Here is a 14,412-nt window from a genome sequence, read left to right on the forward strand (position 1 = left end):
CTTAAGCAACTGTTTCAACACTTTTATATACTGTTTCTGTTGAGCTAACTGTTGTCCCATGATGAAATCTCAGCATGAACAATCTCCCCGAAACTTGGAAATGGAAATCCCCAGTGGGCACCAATGACTTACTGATTACTCACTGACCACGTGGTTCCTTTTTCACCTTCCTTCACCCGCTGTGGGGTTCTGTCCTGCAGACCCTGACCCAACTATGGATGAATAAAGTACACTGATACACAGATATTCTGCTTTGCCAGTCCAGCTGAGCCTCTGGGCCGCTTACAGAGTGCTGTAAACAGTTGCCACTGCTACCAGAACAGCTAGCGAGACTCGCATTTATTCAGTAAAGATTAATTGACAAAGGTTTGAGTCAACACCACTAGAGGGTAATTGACACTGCAGACCTCCCAAGTAGAAAACAATTAAGCACCCTTGGTAGAACAAAGGTTAGTCTTAAGACCACATGATTAAACAAGTTAGTTAGATAAACTCCCTACACTCCTTTGTTTCTACTCTTAATTTATTTAACTAAAGGTAAGGGGCCTAGGCTGCCTTCAGTCAGATTTATTACTGAAGTTATGCAAACTCTCAGGTCTTTCAAGAGGGTTTGTGGCTATTATAACTAAAATTTTTCCCACCAGCCTGAGTGAACCCCCACAACTGCCCACTACCGTGACCAGGAGCCACAGGCAACTGATGGACATTTGAAACACGGCTGGCCCAAATGGAAATGTGCTGTGAGGGTAAAATACACACTGGATTTTGAATACTTTGTAAGAAAAAAAAAGGATGTGAAATGTCTGGTTAAAAACTGTTTTATGGCTGGGCGTAGTGGCTCACAGCCTCCCAAAGTAATCCCAGCACTTTGGGAGGCTGAGGTGGAGGATCACTTGAGACCAGGGATTTGAGACCAGTCTGGGCAACAAAGGGAGAGTCAATTCCTACAACAGCAACATTTCTACAACAGCAGCAAAAATATTAGCCAGGTGTGGCACATGCCTGTGGCCCCAACTACTCTGGAGGCTGAGGCGGAAGGGGGAAGGTGGGAAGCCGGTGGCCGGCTTTTATTCCCTTATTTGTCCCCGTCCACATCCTGCTGATTGGTCCATTTTACAGAGCGCTGATTGGTCCATTTTACAGAGTGCTGATTGGTGCATTTACAATCCTTTAGCTAGACACAGAGTGCTGATTGGCACATTTGCAATCCTCTAGCTAGATATAAAAGTTCTCCAAGTACCCACTCACCCAGAAAGTCCAGCTGGCTTCACCTGTCACTAGGGAAGCTGAGTGTGCATATGGGTTCCACATGCTGCTGGATTATGTGGCCCCTGGGCACTTTGGGGCCACACTAGGAGCCCCCAGACAGGGCCCTCTGCTCCTGGTTGAGGGTGGGGTATCACTCCATTCCCCACCTGGAGGACTGCATCTCCAGTGTAGCCTGCCAGCCTGCAGTGCCATCACCCTAGCTTATGGCGATGACAAGAGGCTTCTGAAAGGTCTGTCAAGGGGCAGCAGAACCCCACGCAGACCTAGCTGCTAGGCCACGGAGCCTCCCCACTGGCCCTGCCAGCCACGCTGGGGCCTCTCACCTGCGCCTGACCTGCTCCTGGGAGGGGGTTTCTGCACCTCTCTCCCGCATAAAATTCCTCCATTTTTGGCCAGGCATGGTGGCTCACGCCTGTAATCCCAGGACTTTGGGAGGCCGAGGCGGGTGGATTACCTGAGGTTAGGAGTTCAAGACCAGCCTGGCCAACATGGTGAAACCCCATCTCTACTAAAAATGCAAAATTAACTGGGTGTGGTGGCACATGCCTGTAATCCCAGCTACTCGGGAGGCTGAGGCAGGAGAATCACTTGAACCCAGGAGGTGGAGGTTTCAGTGAGCTGAGATAGCGCCATTGCACTCCAGCCTGGGCAATAAGAGTGAAACTCTGTCTCAAAAAAGAATTCATCCATTTGAGGTGTAAATCAGTAATTTTTAGCTAGTATACGCAGTTGAGCAACGCTCACCACGATCCAGTTTTCAGGCACTTTCATCAGCCCCCAACCCCATCCCCACACCACTTTCTGTCTCTGTGGATGTCCTTCTCTCAGCACTTGATGCAAATGGAATCAGATCATATGCGGCCTTTTGCGTTTGGCTTCTGTCACTTAGCATGACCTTTTAAAGGGGTGTCCATGCTGTGGCATATTTTTTTTAATTGCAAATGATTTCTTCCTCTCAGAGAAGGCAGCTGCACCCATTCCTGAGCTTGCAAGAGAAGTGTTTTAATTTGGGGGGCAGGATGCCCCTCTTCCTGCAGCCCATTCTGAACCTGCCCTCCCCTGCCCTACTCAGCACACCTCCCCTTGTGCACGTGGAGATTGTCACACTCTTCAGATCTGATTCTGGAGAGGAAAGGAAATGTCAGCTTTGTGTCACTATTTTCAATGGAAAGACCATGAGACATCTACTCCCCAGCCCAGTCCCTTGTCCTGCACTGATGTCTCCAGGTGTGGCCCTGGGCATCTATGTGTTTAAAATGCACATGGTGGACAGAGTTGACAATGGAAACTCTGCTTTCTGTTTAACTCTTACATTCCCTCTTATTTTTTCAATTGAGAACTAATCTTTGAGTTAGAAATTATGACATTCCCAAGTTCTACTCCAATCTTTTTTTCGCGTTTATGTGTCACATGTGGCTTAATAATTCTTTAGCAATTGTACATCTCAGTCTCACAATTGGCCTGATGGATTAACATTTTGTTTACTCAAATAATTATGCTTGGATGATAAATTCGCCTGTTAACACTTCTTTCTTAGCAATATGCTCACTGACAATAGCGCTCTTTCACATGGCTGTGTGCTCACTGCGTGGATGGGATGGAATCCAAAGGTCCCGTCCTCCCGACCCAAGCAGCGCATGTGGTTTCCCAGTAATCTCTGTGACGCAAAACCTGAGAGACGGAAAGGCCCACAACATGCAGTGTCGTGAGTGGACACTTTTCCAATTCCATTTCGCACTTTTTTGGTCAAGGAGTGTGTTTGCACATGCATGGAGAGAGGAAGAATGTGTGATACACACACGCATGCTATTTATGTACTGACAGCAAGGGTATTAAATACATATTAAAAATAGAAAAGCTGACGTTTGGAGCTTGTCTTTCTGCCTCTCGTGCTGCCTCTAGGATTCCCCTAGGATGCGGAGGTGGAAACAAACACTTTCCTGCTGTGGGAACAACCACAGCATTGAGTGTGTCCCACCTCCTTTCCTAAAGCCAGCCTGGGCATGCCCACAGGGGCAGGGGGCCCCGAGGAAGGGGCAGTCTCGTGGTATGCCAGAGAAAAACGCAGGAGACAGCTGTTTCATTTGGTAGTTGTTCTCCATACATGATTACAACACCTGCAAACCTCGGCTAACTATGGCACAGTGATGTACACATCTGATCTCCTGCTTGATTTTGAAGGGGATGCTCCTAAAGTCTTAAATGTGGCAGTTGCAGATCTTGGTAGATAACCCTTAACAAGAAAAGGAAGTTCCCTTATAAATGTAGTTTGCAAAGAGGCTTTGTCTCTTTGTTTTTCTTTCATGCATCCACCAGATAGATCATGCTTTGAGGGCTTTTTGTGGTGCTTTAAAAGCACTGTAATCTGGTTTTTTGTTTTTTGGAGTTTTTTTGAGACAGCGCCTTGCTCTGTCACCCAAGCTGGAGTGCAATGGCATCATCTTGGCTCACTGCCACCTCCATCTCCTGGGTTCAAGCAATTCCTGTGCCTCAGCTTCCCAAGTAGCTGGGATTACAGGTATATGCCATCATACCCCACTAATTTTTGTATTTTCAGTAGAGACAGGTTTTTGCCATGTTGGCCAGCTGGTCTCGAACTCCTGACCTCAAGCGATCTGCTGCCTCAGCCTCCCGAAGTGCTGGGATTACAGGCGTGAGCTACTGCGCCCAGCAGCAATGCACTCTGTTTATTTTTATCGTGGTTGTCCTTAAGATCCACACTTACATTTATTTACTTGTATTTGTTTCATAAATTTAACAGTTGTCTATTTCTTTTCTGCCACAAAAAGAATTTTACAAAATCTCAAGCCCCTCCCTTTGTCTCTCACCCCTGTATGTGCTCTGCCTCACTGGGAAGGTTTCATGTATACTTATGATGAGCAGGCTCACAGCGCTGTATCTTAGCCTGGGTATTATGTAAAGAGACACCCATTCCTCTGAGAACTGAAAAAAGAGAACTTCAGTATTTTCTTTTTCTTTTTTTTTCCTTTTTTATTTGAGACAGAGTCTCACTCTCTCACCCACGCTGGAGTGCAGTGGCATGATCTTGGCTCACTGCAACCTCCATCTCCCAAGTTCAAGCAATTCCCCTGCCTCAGCCTCCTGAGTAGCTGGAATTATAGGCACCTGTCACCATGCCTGGCCATTTTTTTTTTTTTTTTTTTTTTTTTTGCTCTGATGCCCAGGCTAGAGTCCAGTGGTGCGATCTCAGCTCACTGTAACCTCTGCCTCCTCGGCTCAAGTGATCCTCCTGCCTCAGCCTCCCAAGTAGCCGGGACCAGAGGCATGCACCACCATGCTTGGCTAATTTTTCAATATTTTTGTAGAGATGGGGTCTCACTATATTGCCCAGGCTGATCTTGAACTCCTGGGCTCAAGCGATCCTCTCGCCTCAGCCTCCCCAGGTGCTGGGATCACAGGCTGAGCCCTCGCCAGGCCTAAATGCACATTTCTAGCTCTGAGCTGTCTATTGATGGCCTTTGCCGTTTCCTTCTCATTTTCCTTTTTAGCGTCTGTTACATAATACTTGTTGATTATAGAAATTAGAAAAAACAAACAAACTAGAAGGTGGAAAACAGTGGCAGTCGCCTAAATTCCCAACATAGAGCCACATTACATGTTTCACTCTGTGGCCTTTCAGGTTTCTCTCAGATGTTCACCACATAGACCTGATGTGGAAATTGCCACACTGAAAATGGTGATGCTACATGTTTAGATATTGAGATGATCTCATTAATTTCCTTCAGATATTAACTTTAGGAAATGCTCCTTACATAAACCCCAATGCTCCAATGTCAACATGGAAAGGAGACATTCAGAGTAGAGGAACAGCTTTCATTGAAATCTTGATTTTGTTCTCAAATTAACCTTAGGGATGACATGATCCCTTCCAAACCAGCACAGACACGAGTACAGTCCATTCTCCTCTGCTGGATGTGGCTTCAGGATTTTCCCATCTTTATTTCTTTTTAAAGTTTGAGAAACATAAAGATTTGCTTATAAGCTCTTCGATTATTTAAAATTATTTGTTGTGTTAACAGACACTGGAAAGGACAAGAAAAAATAAATTTTAATTCCTCCAAACGGTTTTATATTAGGTGATTATTTTTTACTTCTTTAATTTGCTTACATCATACATAGAAAAACAATCATAGAACTCATCTGAAATACCTACTGTTGACGGGGCGCAGTGGCTCACACCTGTAATCCCAGCACTTTGGGAGGTAGAGGTGGGAGGATCACTTGAGGCCAGGAGTTTGAGACCAGCCTGGGCAACACAGTGAGACCTGGTCTCTACAAAAAATACAAAAATTTTCCAGGTGTGGTGACTTGTACCTGTGGTCCCAGCTACTCCTGCTTGGGGGCTGAGGTGGGAGAATCACTTGAGTTCGAGGCTGCAGTGAGCTATGATCCCGCCATTGCACTTCTGCCTGAGTGACAGAGCAAGACTCTGTATCTAAAAAGGAAAAAGAAATATTGCTATTGGCTGGGCATGGTGGCTCAAGCCTGTAATCCCAGCACTTTGGGAGGCCGAGGTGGGTGGATCACCTGAGTTCAGAAGTTCAAGACCAGCCTGGTCAACATGGTGAAACCAAGTTTCTAAAAAAAATACAAAAATTAACTGGGCATGGTGGTGGGCACCTGCAATCCCAGCTACTGGGGAGGCTGAGGCAGAAGAATTGCTGGAACCAGGGAGGCAGACGTTGTAGGGAGCCGAAATTGCACCACTGGACTCCAGCCTGGACCATAGAGCGAGACTCCATCAAGAAAGAAAGAAAGAGACAGAGAGAGAGAGAGAGAGAGACAGAAAGAAAGAAAGAAAGAAAGAAAGAAAGAAAGAAAGAAAGAAAGAAAGAAAGAAAGAAAGACCTACTGTTGNAGAAAGAAAGAAAGAAAGAAAGAAAGAAAGAAAGAAAGAAAGAAAGACCTACTGTTGTTTATTTTTGTTTCCTTCTTTCTTTTCCTTTTATTCCCTTTTTCTTCTTTCTTTCTCCTTGCTCCTCCCTCTCTCCCCTGCTCTCCTTCTTTCTCTGTAGGATGGACCTGAAAAGGCAGACGCTTCTCTGCCGCATGGTGGCAGAAGGGTAGGGCTGAGCTGTCTGGCAGACTATGAAGTCTGGTTTAGGGTCTTTCAATGTGGGGCTGGTTAGGATTAGAGTAAGGGTCACAATACAGCAATTTAGAAGTGGCAAACACAGCAAGGTGAGGGTTCAGAGAGCCCTAGGGTTAAACTTGTTTCTGTTTTCTACCGAAGAGTTGATGGGCCTTTCTGGCAGTTGCTGCAATGAACGATGAAGTTGTCTCCTAGAAAGCAGGGCTGTGCTGGGAAGGTGGCCCCAAAGCTATGGCCACTGGTGCGGATGCTGAGCCATGGGCTCGACCTTGGTGCCCCCCGTGGTCAGAGGACAGTGCCGGTGAGGGGACGATCCGTGCAGTTCCCCACAGCTGAGTGCCGTACAGGGCGGGCGTTTCAGCCCCCGTGCAGTTCCTCTGCTCCCCTTGCTGGATGATCATTTTGGGATCATTTGCAGGGCAGCACCTGCACAACAGCATTTTAAATCCAACACTGGGCCAGGCGCAGTGGCTCACGCCTATAATCCCAGAACTTTGGGAGACCGAGGCAGACAGATCACTTGAGGTCAGGAGTTCGAGACCACCCTGGCCAACATGGTGAAACTCTGCCTCTACTAAAATATAAACATTAGCCAGGTGTGGTGATGCGCACCTATAATCCCAGTTATTCGGGACGCTGAGGCACGAGACGGAAATCACTTGAACCTGGGAGGCGGAGGTTGCAGTGAGCCGAGATTGACTCACAGCACTCCAGCCTGGATGACAGAGTGAGACTCTCAAAAAAAAATAATAAATCAAACACTGGGCTAGGCATGGTGGCTCACGCCCATAATCCCAGTGCTTTGGGAGGCTGAGCTTGAGGTCAGAAGTTCCAGACCAGCCTGGGAAACACAACAAGAACCTGTCTCTACAAAAAACTCATGTACAACTCTAGCTCACTGCAACCTCAAACTCCTGGACTCAAGTGACCTTCTCACCTCAGCCTCCTGAGTAGCTCAGACTACAGGGTTGCCACCACCCCAGCTCATCTGCAGCATCCCAGTCATCAGGTAGGTCTAAAGCAAAAGAAAGCGGTAGGGTCCTGTAAGGCCTGTGAGAGTGAGGCCGCCTCCACCTGGGCTCCACCGGTTCCCTGCCACCTTCCAGGCTCAGTGACAGCCCAGTGCAAAGAGCAGTTCCTGCCAGAGCCCCGGCACTGCTTAGGAACATCAAGACAGAGAGACTTCCATTTCAGATGCTTGGCCTGTTGTTGTTTCTGCTCTAAAAAAATCACCTAATGGTTGAGTCCAGTTGCCCAGGAACAAGAGATTGCAACCAAGCAAACCTGGGTGAGTTCCATAGAAAACTGAACAAGGGACAGGTGCTCTGTTCAGCATGCTTCCCTGCTTCAGCCACTTTGAGGGTAAATCACACGCGGGACCAGCCCCAGTCCACGCCGTCTTGGCTATCCCAGGAACACAGCGGGCACAGACCTGGCCCCTCACTGACAGCGCCCCCACCCCGACCCACAGCAGTGCCCCTCACGGAGCCTTGAAGCTACAGTAGGGGGCATTCGGTGATTCATGCAGGTCCCTAAGTGAGCCCCAGAAGACCATGGGGCCCTGGCCTGCCTCCCACACCCCTCATCCCCAGCCCAGGCCTGAGGCTCCCCACAGACGCTGCCCTTTGGGAATGGGAGCAAAATGGGACCCAGAAAGAGTCTGTCTTAGGCCTTCCAGAGCAGGATGAGTCTCTTCCGATAGATGCCTCTTAACGCCCCCGGGGTCACGGACCCTTGGAGAGCTGAACAAATTGGCTATCTCAGAAAATGCACTTTGTCACCTGCACATACAATTCTGAATACACCTACCTTGCACACCAGCATCAACGCGATTTCACAAACCAGGCTCCATAGGCCTCAAGTAGAGACTGGTCCTCGAGGTAGACTTGTTTCTGAGGACTGCTAATGGGCCCCTCAGACCCTAGAGGAGGCAGCACAGATCAGACCTGGTGCCTCCCAGGATCAGACCGGTGGCTGGCAGCCTGGCACCTGGTGGGGAGGAAGTTTTTACTGAGCCACGAGCTGCTGGCCAGGTCCAATGGGGAGACAGTCAGAGGCTTGGACACGGAATCAGTTCACTGCCAGACTGCCCAGTTCCTGGCGATGAGGATGTCTACTCATCACGATGACAACACTCAGGGCAGCTGGGCCACGTGCTTGGACAGGCCAGCGTTCAGTAGGGGTTAGGCAGATGGTGCACAGGACAGGCTCATCCTGGGGAAAGGATGTCCATGCCATTTTGCTAGCCTGGAAGTGCTCTGGAAGGAGGACAGAAAACCTGCCTTAGCTAGGGCATCCCAGGGCATTGAGACAACACAAGGACAGGCGTGCGCACCTCCGGGAGCAGGCAGGAGGGGGCTGAGGAGTGGCTGGGGGCTGTGGGCCACAGAGGCAGGGGATGGCTTGGGGCTGAAGGTGACTCAGGACAGAAGGAGCTGGGCTTCACTGACAGCCCCACTGGCCCTGAGCACTCCCACCTCCTGCCCTGCTGATCGTCAGCCAAGCGTTCTGGAAAGAACAGCGTGAAAGCAGAGCCAGCCAGAGAAAGCCGAGTGAGAGTTCACAGAAACAGCAAGAAGGGCACAGTGTCAGAAGGCAGGACCACCTCTGTGACCTCGGGGGCAGGGCTGCCCTCTGCGAGGCAGACAGGGATGAGCCTGCGTCTGCTGCCCACCCAGCAGCGCCTGAGCTGAACCCCCTGCACCACCATGAACACACATCTGGTATCAACTCGCTCGCCACCCCTACCCCCCTCAATCTGCTTTGGTAGAGAAGAGCCTGGGTTCAGGCTGAGCACAGGCTACACTGACCCTGCCCGTCACCTAGGGAGACTGGCGGAGGTGGCAGCATGAGGAAGTGGACCCCAGAGAGCACAAGTGACAGAAGTCCCAGGAGCCAGAGGATGGGGCTGGACGTTGACTCACAGTGCCTGATTTCAGACGCTGGGTTGGCCACATGCTAACTGTGCAATCTTGGACAAGCGACTCCACGTCCCTGGGCTTCCTCTCACTTTTTCAAAACTGGTGGTTGTAGGCATTGAATGAGTTAAAGCACCAAGTGCTCAGAACTAGGACAGCACAAGGAGTTATCCAGGGCTGGTTCTCCTGATAGAGAATGTCCTCGCTGTGGAGGTCGTGAGAGAACTTCATTAACCTTTGGGGATCCCGCGTCCTCACAGCTCCATCCTGAGGCTGCCTGGGATGCCGGTGCTGTGCCTTTGTCAGGCCCCAGCAGGAGCGCCAGAATGAACTACGAGTCCTCAGACCCGGATCCCTTTCATAGAACTGCTAGGATGAATGCTGCCCGCACTGGAGTGTGCAAGCAGATTGCCTTGGGGAGCGTTAAAATAACACAAAACAAAACTATTCTTGAAAAAATTACATTTACACGAAAGTGCTCCATCCCCTGGAGGCCAGGGGAGGCCCCTCTTCAGGCCCAGATTCTATTCTAGGACCATGATATTTCCATGAAAAGGTGACAAAGTACTGCCTCAGAGACCTCCACCCCCCCACCAGGGGAAGCCTGGGCCTGGGACCCCTTCAGTAGGGGTCTGAAGCCCAAGTCTTCCTGGAGATGCTTTTACACTGCTTGGTCTTTGAAATATTTCCATTTTGAGATGTTCTTCTCTGAAAACTCCTCCTCATTCAGAGCCTGCTGGTAGCTGGCCCTGGAGCATGGAGGTCACAGTCTGTCTTGGTACAGGGACACCACCTGTATTTCGGATGAGTGGACAGTTTTCTGTCATTTTCCCTGCACTTCTTGTCTCCTGTCTTTGTCTAGATGATTTTTTGCTTATTCCTTTCTATTTCTGCACATTCTTGTTTTCTCTTTTCTTTCTTTTTTCTTTTTTTGAGATAGAGTTTCACTCTGTCACCCAGGCTGGAGTGCAGTGAAGCAATCAGCTCACTGCAGCCTCCACCTCCCTGGCTCAAGAAATCCTCCCACCTCAGCCTCCCGCATAGCTGGGACCACAGGTGCACACCACCACACTTGTCTAATTTTTGTTTGAGTTTTTTTGGTAGAGATGGGGTCTCACCATCTTGCCCAGGTTGGTCTGGAACTCCTGGGCTCAAGCGATCCACCAGCCTCAGCCTCCCAAAGTGCTGGGATTACAGGCATGAGCCACCATGCCTGGCCCAGCTAATCCTTTTCTTTTCTTTCTTCCTTTCTGTGAATCGAAGGCCTTCTCTGCCATTCACCTCAGCACTGTGCTTCCTGCCTTCCCTGCCCTGGGAGCCTCTGCAGGCCAGAGCCCCAGCGAGTGCAGCCTTGTGACTGTACACCTGAACTGCCTTCCTTCCCTGTGGCTAGAACTTCCTTCCAGATTATCGCTGTGCACCTGGATTGGCTTCCAGAGGCCTTGGGTGATTCCCTGAGTGAGGCCCATTCCTAGCCTTTCAGGTTTTCGGAAGGTAACTTTGCTGCTTTGGCCAGAATGCCTCAACCTGGCAGTATTCAGCAATGTGGCATTTCTGTGCAGATAGTTTTAAACTTTGGTTCAGTTCATTGCTTATTCATTTGATGTTTTAAGGAGCGTGGAGCCCCAAGAATAAAATGGTAATAAGTGAGGACTTCCTGTTCTGGTTCTGCATGTAAGGAGCTTGGAAGATATCTTTCAGTAGATATCTGGCACTGGGTTCCCTGCAGCCTACTCCCAAGGAAATCATTTCTGAACTGGGCTTTTCCAACCTGGAGCTTGGCCAGGCCGCATCCCCTCTCCCCAGAGGCCCTGCCGCCTCCCCGCACTCTCAGGCATGCCTCCGGTTTGCAGTGATGGCTGCTCCCTCCGCCAGTGTCACCTGCTGTTCATGCAGCATGTGGCCGCAACTTCTGGTCAGTGCTCTGACTCACCTGCCTGTGTTCCCATCATTCTGCTGTGGGCCGGGTCTTCAGGATGATCCTTTGCTGGTTCCTTGTCCCTACGTTATCTCCAAAGGTAAGTTTTTCCCAAACCAGGTTTTTGCAGGACGTTTGTGCTGGGGCGGTCAAGGGCTGTGTTCTAGGCTTGTGCAGGCTTTGTTACAATTCCAGTTTGGTATGTGGTCATTTTCCTCACTTTAAAGGAATAAATGAGGGTGGGTGTAGTGGCTCAAGCCTGTAATCCCAGCACTTTTGGAGGCTGAGGTGGGAGGATCACTTGGGCTCAAGAAGTCAAGGCTGCAGAGAGTTGGGATGGTGCCACTGCACTCCAGCCTGGATGATAGAGTGAGACCCTGTCTCAAAAAGGGAAAGAAAAAAAAGAATAAACAAGATATCGTGTGTGAGAGAGGTTATAAAGGTAAGGTATAAATAATTAATAGAAAAACTCCGCATAGAAAGCAGAACATGTCATGTCCTCAGGTGACCTCTGTGTGCCTGAGCCTGAGTGGCCTCTCAAGGGTGCAACCCACAAGCCTTGGAGGTGAGTGCATCCCCTGACCCATCCCTAGACTCCACTCTCGTCCTTGGTGTGAACTGTTTCCTTGCTGCTTGTTGCAGTTTTATTTTGTGTTATGCCCTGAAAAAACACACCAGAGCGTTTCATGTGCCCCCCCCTTCCTCTGTGCCTGGTCTTGTCCCTGCCTCACTCGGCCAAGGGGCCAGCCTCTGCAGACATGCCTTTGTGATGTCATCTTCCCTGTGATCAGACACTAAACTCAGGAAGTCACCAAGACTGGCGGCATGGCTTTACACCCAAACCATCTTGGTGCTTCACGGACAGCCAGATCCCTCACCTCACTGCCCGAGATGGCAGCCACATGAGACAGGCCCTGAAAATAACAGGTACCATGGTGTCCTTGACCTTTAATTAGCTCCACATTTTCTACTTGCTACTCACCGAAGAGCTGACCTGCTGACCTGTTTATGCAGCCCACAGGGTGGAAAAAGTTCTAAAATCTAAAAGTGAAGCTGAGAGGCTAATTTTGTATATGCAAAATGTACAAGATATGAATAAAGTGTTATATTAATAAAATGCCCTAGAAATCGTACTCTTTCCAGAGGGAATAGGAAGGCCTGGGGCCATGTCCATGTCCTGGCTGTGCTGTGTGCCCCTGGGGAAATCCCTACCAAATCACTCTGGGTCGAACCTCATGAGGGGTTACTTCTCCCCTCGACTCTTCTGTTGCCAGCTACTGTCATCATTTAACCAGGTTGTCAGGTCACCTCGGGGTAGATGGTTTCTGCATTTCTGCCATGCTTGCCTGGAGACTCAGTTTAAGCTAAAAGCTAGAAACTGTATCTCCAACAGAGGACTGTCTCAAAGCCAGGGGGGAAAGAGCCGGATTGGACACTCAGCAAACGACACCAGGAGGACATGGCTGGTGGTGCAGGCATCTTCGCACCAGATGTTACCTGTGAGATTGTGCCCAGGAGCCAAGTGAGGGTTTCTAGGACTCTCAGGAGGGAACAGAAGGAAGCAACTCCCCATGACTTCATGGCTGGCTGGGGTACAAGCTCACATTCGGGAAGCCACAGAGGCGAGCATCTTGTCACTTTGTGCCTTAGCACTGCGGTGCCCTCAGTGTGGGGTGAGCAAAATCACACCTTTTCTAGCAATAGGCCCTCACACTGACTGACAAACAATAGTGGTGTGGCTTCCCCTACTCGTGGGAAGTGCGTGGGTGGAGAAGAGAGTGCACTGAGTGGGTAATGTCCGAGCATGCCTGCTGCCCCAGCCTCCTATCCCGCAGGGGAGATGCCTGGGGTCCAGCTCCGGACACACGGCAGTCCAGCTTCCCCAGGGACACCCCTGTGGGATCATCCTCTGCTTCAGGCCTGAACATCATCGCCAAGGAGAAATCTCATGTTTTCGAGAAGTCCCTGTGGTGGTCAGCCAAGACAAGGCTTCTGCTTTGCCCCACAGCAAGGAAGGATGCTGAGGAGGAGTTTGAGAGCCAGGCTGAAAACAGTGAGGGGGATGCAGGAGCCAGCTGGGATCCTGGCGAAGGGGATGGAGACAGAGTCGCAAGCTGGCCGTGGCTTCTCTGCATTTCCAGTTTGCTTTTCTATAGAGTAATGATAAGAGAGCCTCCCCACTGATGGGTCGGTTGTGTATTTTCAATGAGTTAATATGTGCAAAGGGACGGGCGTGGAGGTCAAGACTTCAAGACCAGCCTGACCAACATGGTGAGAACCCATCTCTACTAAAAATACAAAAATTAGCCAGGTGTGGTGGCATGTGCCTGTAATCCCAACTACTTAGGAGGCTGAGGCAAGAGAATCACTTGAACTCAGGAGGTGGAGGTTGCAGTAAGCCGAGATCACACCACTGCACTCCAGCCTGGGCGACAGAGCGAGATTCTGTCTCAAAAAAAAAAAAATCGCAAAGAGTATCAAACAGTGCAGCGTCATGAGTGAGCTCATGCTGTGGCCCCTCATTTTCATTTAGTGCCGCTGGAGACCTCGAGGAAGAGGGTCCCTTTGAACTTTGGTGACCAACATCCATCCGTCTCAGCTCTGTCCTGGAGGTCAGCTGAGATCAGGGGTAAGTGCTTTGCCAAGGCCACTCGCTACAATGTGTCTCTGGAACAACATCCCCTTACTGCCGCAGCTCCCAGCTCCTGCTGGAGCCTGTGCCTGTCTGGACACCTCCCCACCACCCCCCACTGGAGAATTTAACATTCCTGCCTCTGTTTTTGCCTCCAGTTCTTCAACATAGAATCTCTGCTCCCAGGAGCAGTGTAGGGGAGTAAATGGCCGTGGCTGAGTTTCATTCTATGTGGTTAGACCTGAGGGTGAATTCCAGGCAATCAATGGACCTGGAGTGAGCCCTGGAGATCTGGATCCCAGTGCCCCTCTGAGAGCCATTGCCAGGCACATTACTAAGTGGTCCACAAAACTGAGGTGTCTGTTAGAGTGCTTGAGTGGATTTTAAATGTAGAAGAACAGCAGCAAGAGGATCCCTTCTTTAGACTTTTACAGTAGTTCAGGTGAGACAGACCAGAGCAGGAGCAGTGGAGGTGGTGGGGGCAATGAATTTAGATGTGAACCAGAGAGGACATGGGAAACAGGGTCAAGGTCTGGGCCTCCGGGTAAGCCTGGCACCTTTG

Source organism: Theropithecus gelada, chromosome 9, assembly GCF_003255815.1.
Source record: "Theropithecus gelada isolate Dixy chromosome 9, Tgel_1.0, whole genome shotgun sequence".
NCBI classification, from domain to species: domain Eukaryota; kingdom Metazoa; phylum Chordata; class Mammalia; order Primates; family Cercopithecidae; genus Theropithecus; species Theropithecus gelada.